Source organism: Hipposideros armiger, unplaced genomic scaffold, assembly GCF_001890085.2.
Source record: "Hipposideros armiger isolate ML-2016 unplaced genomic scaffold, ASM189008v1 scaffold_25, whole genome shotgun sequence".
Taxonomy (NCBI): Eukaryota; Metazoa; Chordata; class Mammalia; order Chiroptera; family Hipposideridae; genus Hipposideros; species Hipposideros armiger.
In genome coordinates, this window is record NW_017731375.1 from 4,261,046 (window position 1) to 4,271,941 (window position 10,896).

The 10,896-nt window shown below is 47.0% G+C and overlaps 1 long non-coding RNA gene across 1 annotated transcript in view; it reads left to right on the top strand.

Annotated features, from left to right (window-relative positions):
• Positions 1-1,402: 1,402 nt before the first annotated feature.
• The window catches only part of LOC109379384 (uncharacterized), a 25,873-nt gene continuing 16,379 nt past the window's right edge, over positions 1,403-10,896 (top strand). Inside the window, exons 1-4 of the long non-coding RNA XR_002123182.1 lie at positions 1,403-1,483; positions 1,774-1,960; positions 4,673-4,811; positions 5,107-5,394. This is a non-coding gene — a long non-coding RNA (uncharacterized LOC109379384). The remainder of the gene's footprint in view (positions 1,484-1,773; positions 1,961-4,672; positions 4,812-5,106; positions 5,395-10,896) is intronic.

Sequence of the window (10,896 nt, forward strand, 5' to 3'; positions counted from 1 at the left end):
ACCATGGGGAGGACTTCAGCCCCTGTTCTGAGTGTGGCAGGATCACCGGGCAGGTTCTGAGCAGGGGAGCGATGGGGTCTGACCTACATTTTATAGAGTCACCTTAGCCATGGATGGAGAGAGGACTGTAGGGGCAGGGGTAGAGGCAGGAGGCCCCTTAGGAGGCTGCAGGCAGCAGGCCAGCTGGCGGCATTGAAAGGAGTGGGGATGAGAAGGTTTCACATTCAAAGCAGCCCTCACACAGGCTGTCCCCTCTGTGTGGAGCCCTGTTGGCCCACCTGTCCAGACTCTGCCTCAGCCCTTTAGGTCTTGACTCAGAAGTTACCCTTTCAGAAAAGGCTCCCTGTTCCCCTGCCCCACTTTTTTGGGGGTTTTTTTTTGCCTTAGCACTTACCCTGAACTAACATACGACGTATTTTCCTGGTTTTGTTTACCGTGGGCAGTAAGTGTGAGGGTGGAGGTTTTTGTTAGATTTGCTCACTGCTAAATCCCCAGCGTAGACAGCAGTGCCCGGCACAAATGAGGGGCTTGAAAAAATTTTTTTTCTTTTAATTGTATTGGGGAAACAGCTGTGGTCATTGGTTACACATCGCTTTCATGCTACAATGGCATAGTTGACTCTTTTAGGGAGGGCGCAGCTCACAGTGGCCCATGTGAGGATCGAACCGGCGACCTTTGTGTTATCAGCACCACGCTCTAACCAACTGAGCTAACCGGTCACCCCTGTGAAATTTTTGAATCAATGAACGAATGATATAGAGAAGGAAGGAGAACAGGTGATACTTGATAAAGCTGAAGCACAGAGAGGGGAAGTCACTGGCCTAAAGCCACACAGCAGTTACCAGCAGAGCTTGTCCTGGAGCCTAGGCCTCCCAATGCCCTGAACGCCCCCCGCTCCCCACCACCTCATGGACGTTTTCCTCCTATTCTTGAAGCTCTTGAGAAGCATGTCTGCCTCTGTGTTCGGTTGCAGCTTTTCCCTTCACCCAGCTGTCTTTCCTCTCTTGCCCGTTTTCTCTAGAATGTGTTCTGTTTGGCTAAACTTTCCCTTTTTCTGTAGGCAGGGCCCAACGGCAACATCCGGGTAGTCAACTGCATCATGCGAAAGAAACAGAACAGGAAGCCACGATGCCAGCCTGGTTTCTCTAAGGGCCAGTCTGCACAGTGAGAGGCAAAGGCACAGCCCATGGCTGGGGCGTGGTGGGAGGTGGGGGGTGGCACTCTCCCAAACAGTCATGCTACTGAGCAGCGATGGGGTCATGCATTTGCTCTGGTTCCTGCTCAGAAACTGTCCCAAGGAACCTCCCACGATCTGCCCTGCGGCGCAGAGAGACCCGGCAGCTCAGCCTTTCCTGTCCTCTGTGGGGTGGCATGAGGTCCTCAGAGCTGCTCTTTTCTGCCTCCTCTTCCTGATTCGTGCAGGGGGCACGCTTCTCCCGCTCTCCTGCTGGCCCTTCTGGACGCTAATTCCATCCCAACTCTGGTATAACAGCAAACTCTCCTCTGTATTCTTTATCATAATAATAAACATTTAAAGCTGCCCTTTAGAACATTTACTCTATATCAGGCACTTTGCCAATCCACAATCCTTGCATAGCGTATTTTACAAATCGGGACACTGGGCTCAAAGGTTACCCCATGTTATTGGTAAGTGGAAGGGTTGGGCTCAATCCTAGGGTCTCTCTGTGTCTGATTCTGGAGCTTGTTTTCTTTCCCCTAGATGCAATCACCATTCATTCATTCATCATTCATTCATTTTTCTCATTCATTCAGGAATTCTTTATCAAGCCATGCCACCTGCCAGGCACTGCTCCAAGCACTTGGTGAACCAGATGAACAAGACAGACCAGGTCCTGCCCTCAGAGAACAGCACGAGAGAAAACAATGAATGAGAAGTGAACGCACCAGGAAGGCCTCTTCAGTAGGGATAACTGCTGTGGACACATCAAAACAAGCCATTGTGAGTGAGCACGGGGGAGAGGGTCTTCTCGATTGGATGATTGAGGAAGGTTACTTTGTGCTGATGGAAGCCAAATACAGCTGGAAGGAAACACTTCCCTGGTAGGCAGGGCCCAGGTTGGAAGGGGCCGTGGACTGAGACAGGCCGTCAGGAGGATGGGGAGGGACATGGCTGCACTTGGGGAAAATCACAGGGTCTACCCAGCCATGTAGGGGCATCTTTGGTCCTCATCACCAGCCCTCTTTTATTAAGTAATATTTACCATCTCCCCTTTTAGGTTTAATGTCAAACAGCTCTTCTTCTATCCTTGTCCCTCTTTGCTCTCTGTGCCTGGTTGGGCCCCCTAACAAGTTTTTCTCTTACTGACACAGAAGGCCAAGGAACCCTAAAGCAACAATCATCGAGGAGATAGCTGCAGCCTGAACAGCTACCTCGAGCTCCCCCTGGGGGCCTTTCTCCGAGCTGCACCCTCTCACATGCTGCTGCAACCTGGGCTGCTGGTTCCCCTGCCCTGTCCATGCTCCCCACCTCTGTCCACAGCTGCACACACCTCAGTTCTTTCTCTCTGCCCAACCCCCTGTAGATCGGAGACTTGGTCAGACCTAATGCCTGGCTTGGCTTTGGTTGCCTCGCCCCATCCCTGGGCTTAAGGGCCTCTCCTGGCTCTTGCTGGTCATCTGACAAGGGCTGTAGGGCCCTATGACCAGACTCAGAGCCCCCAGACAGTACTTCCCTGGAAAGTGACTGCAGAACCACTTCAGATGGCCCTCGATGCAGGCTGAGAACATCATCCTGCCCCTTCGCTGAGGAAGTGTACAGGACCCCCTCGTAATTCTCTTTCCTATCAGCTGAGTATCATCTCCCTTGGAAAACTTCCCTGAACCTCCAAATATGGGCTAGGGGTCTTTCCTAACTGCATCCTGGGGGTGCTGCACCTACCCTTCATGTAGCACCAACCCAGAGTGGCCATTTGACTGCTCATTTCTCCCACTTCAAGGGGTCCCCTTGAGAGAGGTCAGCACAGTGTCTCTAGGAGTGCCTGGCACGGGTGAATAAGTGAGCCTGATGTGGCCAGCTGGCGTAAGTGCGAGGCTGCTGCAACCCTGCTGTCGGGACCCTGGGAAACCAGAGCAGGTGTTTACTTCTATTTCTGACTGTCCAGGGTGTGGGAGTCCTTCCAGATTTGGTGGCTCCTCAGCTTCCTCTTTGGTTCCAACTAAAAGGCATGACTGGAGGATCCGTAGGCTCAGCCAGGGCTGGAGGAGTCGAAGTATGAGTGTTAAGAGCATGAGTGTTAAGATTGCGATCAGGGAAACCAGACTTCCTTTGACATAAACAAAACAGCACATGGGGATTTTTGCATCTCTAGATTCCTCCGTTTAGAATGTAGTGAATTCCCGGCACTGTCTTGGGTGCTGAGCCAGTCAGAAGGTAGAGGTCTGGGGGACAGCCAGACCATACACTTACGGCACCCAAACCCTTTCAAGTTGTCTATTACTCAGATTTGATTTTATTTGTACAAAGTTGTGATTTTTTTTCTATCTACAAAGGTAAAACACAGACATTATGGAAACGTTAATAAAATACAAGCAAGAAACAAGCATAATAAAATTTAAACACTTAAAGTTTGATTTCTTCCTTTAAAAAATCTTTTTCACTGTCAAAATAGGATCACACTCTTCATGCAATTCTTTAAAACTTTTTTTTTATATATATATGCAACATATTGTGAACAGCTTTCCACGTGGTTGAATGGCATCCCAAAGCTGCTTTTTAAGTGGCTTCGAGTGTCCTGTGATATGAAAGTACAAGAATTTATTTCAATAATTCCCTATGTTTGGATACTTAGTTGGTTCCAAATTTCACTGTTTTATAAGCAATTCAGAAGTGAGCATTCTTTTAGCTAAACTACTGTATGTGGTCATGATTATTTCTTTAGGATAAATTATTAGATATAGACTTGCTAGGTCAAGGATATGAACTTTTATCATTTTGCTGCCTCTCACCTCACTGCCCTCTACCCAAGAAAGCCTGAATTTTGGCTCCTGCCAGCAGGGCACAGCGGCATATACTATCATTCTGTGACATTTCCTCCTGCCAAGGCTGCCTGTGATGGTCGCTTAACCTGTTCTCACTGGGATGGTGGATGGCACGGCACGCCATGCAGTTGGCTCCAATACCCACCTGGGAGAAACCCCAGAGAAACTTGGATAAATCTGGCTTATACCAGGGATGGCCAGTGAGAATGTAAATATTCACACCTGGAACAATAAATGATTAAAGAAACGCTGTGATGGTCCTAGCAAACACGGCATTGGCGGTTACTAACTTGGGTTTGAATCCTGACCTTGACTTGGGCAAGGCCTCACTGAACCTCAGTTTTCTCTGCTGGGAAATGGAATTATAACATTACATCCTGTTGAGGTTTGTTGGGAATTAAATGTAATCAAGTGTGTAAAACCCATAGCATGGGTACCCAGTAGCTAGAAGTGTTATTAAACAGGCACAACAATTTGAGCCAATATAACAAGTTGTTTGTTTAGCTGAGGCCCGCAGGAGACCTGTTCAACTGCTAAGAGTGATTTCTAACTAGCACAACATCTATTCTCATGGGACGACACACCCATAGGAGTTAATTTTCTTAAACACTTACTATCTCCTACGTTTCATAATTCAGTGTTCCCAACATTCCCTGTGAAATTTTATTTACAGGTCCTATTCTCATGAATCCTGTCTTAGCAAGCCTTCTCCATGGCGAGAGAAAGGCAAGCAGGCTTGGCCACCTGGCTGGGGAGCTCGGGAAAACGCAGATGCTTGGGTCTCACTGAGTCCCCCGGGCTCAGATCTCCAGGTAGGTGGGTCCCAGGGGTCTGTCCCATTAGCAAACTTTTAGGTAATTTTTCTGGTTAGCTGGAACCCAGGCTGCAAACTGGCACTGGGAATACTAGGAAGTACCCATACAACTGGATATTTAGGGACTTCTGGAAAAAAGATGCCAATTTTTTTTTTCTGTTAAAAACACTGAGTAAGGGAACATTTTCTACTCTATCCAGAGGGAATGTGGTCTTGGGTCTTTTCACAAGGTTAACACTTTGTTTTAACCCTGCTGCTGTCATGTTATATTTTTCTTTCCCTCCTGAACCAAGCTCTCAGTAGGCCATGAAGAGTGTCGTCTGGTTCATGGTGTCGGCTGGGCAGTGTGGCCCAGAGTTCCACTTCCTCCGAGGGCACAGTGATTCTGCAGAGTGCACTGTTTTCCATTGCAAAGTCCTTAACAACAGACGTGCTGTCTCCATCGGCAGGCTGCGACCCTGGCTCCGTCTGCAGAAGCCATGTATTAGAAAACACCTGCTCATAGCTGGCAGCTTGGTCTGGAAAAGGGGGAGCATTGAAAGTGTCATTCGGGACCAGCTCTTCCAAGTCTTCCCAGGAAGGTAACTGCTATTTCATTCTATTTTATTTTAAGTCAGAGTTCCTAGTTTTCTTTCTCCTTAATGGTTTCCACATATCTGCCCATGCCATGGCATTAATTATTTGGGTACCAAGCGCACTCTATCAGGCACCTGGCACAAATTCTTTCAAATTCTCAAAACAGGCTGGAAAGGTCAGTGTAGAGGCTGACTGCCACTTGGGGCTGTCCTGCATCACCACCTCCTTCCCATTACTACCTTGTGCGTCCTTTGGTAAGTGTTCCCCTCAGTGTAGACCCAAAGTGGTTAAATTTTCCCTATCCCTTTCCTCTATTGATTTGGCCCATCAGACACACTGTCCCAGCTTCGAACACGTGATACAAAGAAAGCTGTGGGTTCACCTGGAACGTCGGCACCATATGCATGCATCACCTGCCTCCCGAGGCAGGACCTTGCTGTGTGGGTGCTGCAGCCTGGCCCGTTGAGACCCCATGGCGGCTGCCCACTGCCCAAGCCTGTCCATTTTCCAAGCCTGTTTGCATCTCCATCATTTCTTTGAGCTCCCAGCCCCCAGAACTATTCAGTGCATGTCATTTGCTATTTAATGTAGAGTTAGTTTTTGCTGCTTATAACCAATAACCTAGTCTGACCTCCAGGGATTATTAACCCCAGTTTACAGGTCCAGAGGTTGAGCTCTGGGTCAGAGATCTTGGGCAAATAGCTCCCCTCCTAGAGACTCATGAATCCAGAAATACCCATCCAGGCTGGGCAGGCAGAGTCTGGAGCTCTGGGCTCCAAACAGAGTATGACTCTGGTTTGCTTTCCTCACTGAGGCCTGCACACCCATTTATTTCCTGAGTTATGCATGTAACATGGCCAAGTCCCAGCTTGGTACCATGTAGTTTCGCTGGATGTGGCACACAAAGCAATTTGAATAGAACACAGATGAATATACACTTTTAAAAATGTAAGTGTTGTGCATACACAGACACACACACACACATACATTGCTCTGTGTTAAAAAAAATACAATTAGCTCATCTAACTTGTGAAATCATGTGACATTGCTCAGAAAGAGGAACAGCTTTCTTGAAGCTAAAAAAGGTTAATTGAATTGAACAAAAATTGTAAATAGATAGAAGTAACTGTGGTTTAACTTAGAAAAGACACAAGCCATGAGAGTGAGCCATGACGGTCTGAAATTTGGACTCCAGCAACGTGGAAGAGCCTCTGGGGAGAGTCCGAGGCCAGTCTCTGGTCCCAGGTGTGTCAACCCTGGGGACCAGTCTTCTTGCTACTACCTCTTCAGCTGAGATGGCTGATCTTTAAGCCTCTGCTTGCTATTGGCCATCTGCCCTTTATCTGCAAGTGTCAGCATAGCCAAGCCTGGGTGAGAGAGAGAGGCTGTCCTGGTCCAGTGACTAATGAGCCCGTGACAGAGGCAAGCTGAGGTTTTTCGGGTTATATAAAAGGAAGTTCTGGGGAGCCCATAAGATAGAAAACCAAGAGCTCTAGCTGGTGGTAACCCGAGGGCGTGGCCCAAGGTGTGTTTCCAGGCGAAGCACCTCCTCAACTCCCCACTCTGAGCGTAGTGACTTCCTTCCCAAGAGCACACATGGGAAGAGAGGCAAAAGGGGAACTTTCCAGTGGAGAAGCCTGACAAACGCTACCTCAGCCAGGTGACAAAGCCCAACGTCAAGAGGCAATGCTGATGGTGTACCCTCGATGTGATGTGATACGAATGGCATTTTACCTCTGTGCTCTTTCTTCCAAAAACCTATAGCCCCAGTCTAATCACGAGAAAATTCCTCATGTTCACAATAGACAAGCTATGGAAACAACCCTAAGTGCCTAGCTATAGATAAATGGATAAAGAAGAGGCAGTGTATATAGCCAATGGAATCTCATTCAGCTACAAAAAAGAAGGGAGTCCTGCCATTTGCGACAACATGGATGGACCTTGATGGCATTATGCTAAGAGGAATAATTCAAACAGAGAAAGACAAATACCATATGATCTCACTTATATGTAGAATCTAAAGAACAAAAACCTACTTACAGAAACAGAGACGAGAATGGTGGTTGCCAGAGGTGGGTGGGGGGTGGGGGATGGTGAAACGGTGAAGGTGGTCAAAAGGTACAAACTTCCATTTATAAGATGAAGAAATTCTGGGGATCAAATGTACAGCATGGCGAGTGAATAATACTGTACTACATACTTGAAAGTTGCTAAGAGAGTAGCTCGTACGTGTTGTCACCACACACACCACAAATGGTAACTATTGGAGCGGAGGGAGGTGATAGCTAACACGGCTGTGGGTATCACTTCACAAAATGGAAGTGTATCAGGCCATGAGGTTACGCCCCTGAAACTCACAGTGTTGTATGTCAATTTCACGTCAATCAAGCTGGAAAAATTACCTAATTTTTAAAAGAAAAGAAAATCACCAGACAAACCTCAAATGAGGGACACCCTACAACATCCCTGACCAGTTACGCCTCAAGGTTATCACAGGCAAGGAAAGTCTAAGAAATTGTCACAGCCACAAGGAGCCTGAGGAGACAGGACAAATAAATGTGATATCCTCAGTGGGATCCTGGAACATAGAAAGGACATGAGGCAAAAACTAAGGAAATCTGGAAAAAGAAGTGTGGAGGTTAGCTAATAATACTTGGATATTAGTTCATTAATTGTGACAAGTGAACCATAGAACGTATGATGTTGATAACAGGCAAAACAGGGAACTCTGCACTACCTCCACAGTTTCTCTGTAAATCTCAAACTAGTCTAAGGTTAAAAGTTTATTGAAATAAACAAGCTTAGTAAAATGGTAACGGTAGAACCAAGGTGGTAGATATATTTGTGTGCTCTGTAAAATTCCTTGAACTTTGTTGTGTGTGTTTGAAATTATTCATAATTTAAAAAAAATAACTTTGGAAGCGTTTTGTTTAAACTGCAGGGTAGGAAGATCCTGAAATGCTTCAAGCAGCTGGTAAGCAAGCAAAGGACTGTAAATTAAAATTAAATAAAAATTAGAACTGCATAGTACTAATAAAAATGTGCAAATTGCCTTTGAGGTTGTCCTCACTCAGTAAGCCATGTTCATTGCTTTGTTTTACTCGATGTAAAATAATTTATAAGGATATTAATGACTTCACTATCAACTTTGGTTCCTGCAACCCTGGTTTCCCCTTTGAGATTTTAAGTTTCTTAATCACAATTTCTCCTAAATGCCCCACAGTGGAGAGATGCCATATATTTACATATTTCCACAGATGACTTATTATCCTACTTCACAGAAGAAAACCGAGACTCTCCGGCATAGCGCCCCCACTTCCTGTCCTCCTGCCTACAGCCTTATTTACAACCTCCCACCCTCGTCCCTTCCTTCCAGACTCAGGGAGCTATTCAGGGCTGATGCCTCACCCTGTCCTTCACCCCCTTTCCCAATTTTCCAGGACATTCACGTTTTTCCAACAATTACTTCCTTGCTTTTCCAAATCTTCTTCAGCAAGTCTTCTTCACAGACCCCAAAGCCTGGGAATTTCATCGTTAAACAAGGAATCATTGTTTAAATCAACCTCCAAAAGCAAACCAAACCAACCACCACACAGCTGTCTGTTCTCCTTTTCCCCGTGGCCGGAGTTCTCCCAAGGACACGCTGCACTTGCCGTCTGCACACTCATTCGATCCTCAGTGCCCAACTATGCAGCAGCCCTCTGACAAGCTCATCGGTGACTTCCCCAAGGCCCGCCCACACCGGTGGCCTTGACTTTCAGCAGCAGGTGACATTCATGACCAAGTGCCTGCTGGACAGTCTCCCCTCCTCTGGCTATCAGGACCCACTCTCCTCCCCCGCTGTCCACCCATTTAGCTGATCCTTGTAGGCCTCATGGGTAGTTCCTCTTTCTCTGGTCACCCTATTACATATCGGAGCTCTGTCCTTCACCTCCTAATCACGCACTGACATATGCTTCCGGCATGACCCAACTCCTCCCAAGGCCCCCATCACTCCGATGACTCCCAGATCTGCACTTCCCCACATAATACCAAGAGCTGACATGTAACTTCTTTTGAGAGCCTACTATGCACTGGGCACTGTTTAAGCCTATTGTCTCATCTAATCTTTACAACAACCCTAAGAAGGTGGTACTATTATTATCATCCCATTTTACTGAGCACAGAGACGGCAAGCAGCGTGCCCAAGCTCACACAGCTTGAAGCCAGGATTCAAACCCTGGCCCACACCCTCACCACCACACTATGCTCCTTGTGGAACATCTCCACCTGGAGGTTCTTCCTCCACCTCAAACGTAACAGACCCCAAATGGAACTTATCATCTTTTCCCAAAATTGATCCCCTTTATATATCCAGAAGAGAATCCAGGCTTGGTGGGGCCTGAAGCTTCTATAATTAGGCAGGAAGGGACTCTTTAAGAAAAGTGAAAGAGTGAATACAAAGTCAGTTTCAGGGTCTTGAAAGTGGCCAGTAAAAGTGAGGTTTCCTGACACATAAACTGTTTCATGGTGAACCCCCACCCCCATCCATACGTTGTATATTTCAGTGACTGGCATTTAGCTGCTCTAGCTGGAGACCTGGGAGCCTTCCTCTCCTTTCACTCCCTCCTTCCATACCTCATCCACAAAGACTCAAGGACACCATTCTGTCAACTCTCTTCCTCAGATCTCTGGACTCTCTTCTACCTCCTCTTCTCAACCATTTTCACGTGGCTCAGACCCTCAACACCTCTTACCTGAACCACTGCCATAGTCCCCGCCAACACTTCCTGCTTCAGCCTGGACTTTCCCCAACGTATTTCCTGTGCTGCAGCAGGCTGAGTATCAGAAACACACAACCCACCAACACTGCTATGAGCTCCCATTGTCCTCCAGCTAAGATCTAAATTCTTTAGCCTAGCGTAACCTGACTCCCTGGTCAGCCTTGCCCGGCTTACTTGTCTTTTGTTCCTTTCCTCAACAAATAACTCTTTAGGACCTATTCCTGAGTAGTATTACTGCATGCCAATCATAGAGTAACTGGGTGCAAAACACTGGAGCTGCAGCAGCGAGCACCCCAAGAACTTTTATTCCCGATGTCCCCACCACAGCAAACAGTTTACAGTTTCCACATTAGGTAAGACTGCGTTCAGCCCCTTTGCCTTTTCCTGGGCCCCAGGGAAAGCCCTGAACTTCACTGATCACCTGACTAATCTCCATTTATCCTTCATGGCTCAAAGTGTCACCTCCTCACGGGACGTTTCCAGATTATCATCCACCAGCAAAAATGGATCCCTTCTTCCTTTCTACCCCAGATGTACTTCTTTCTTCTCCCAGAACATGTACTTTACCTAGTCACATCTACCTGACTACGAAAGATCTCCCTTACTTCACAGTGAAATCTTTGAGTAAAGAAATAGCATTTTATTCAACTCTACATCTCCACTTAGACCTGGTATAGAGTAGGCACCATCCATCCATCCATCCACTCATCCATCCATCCACCCATCCATCCATCCATCCATCCA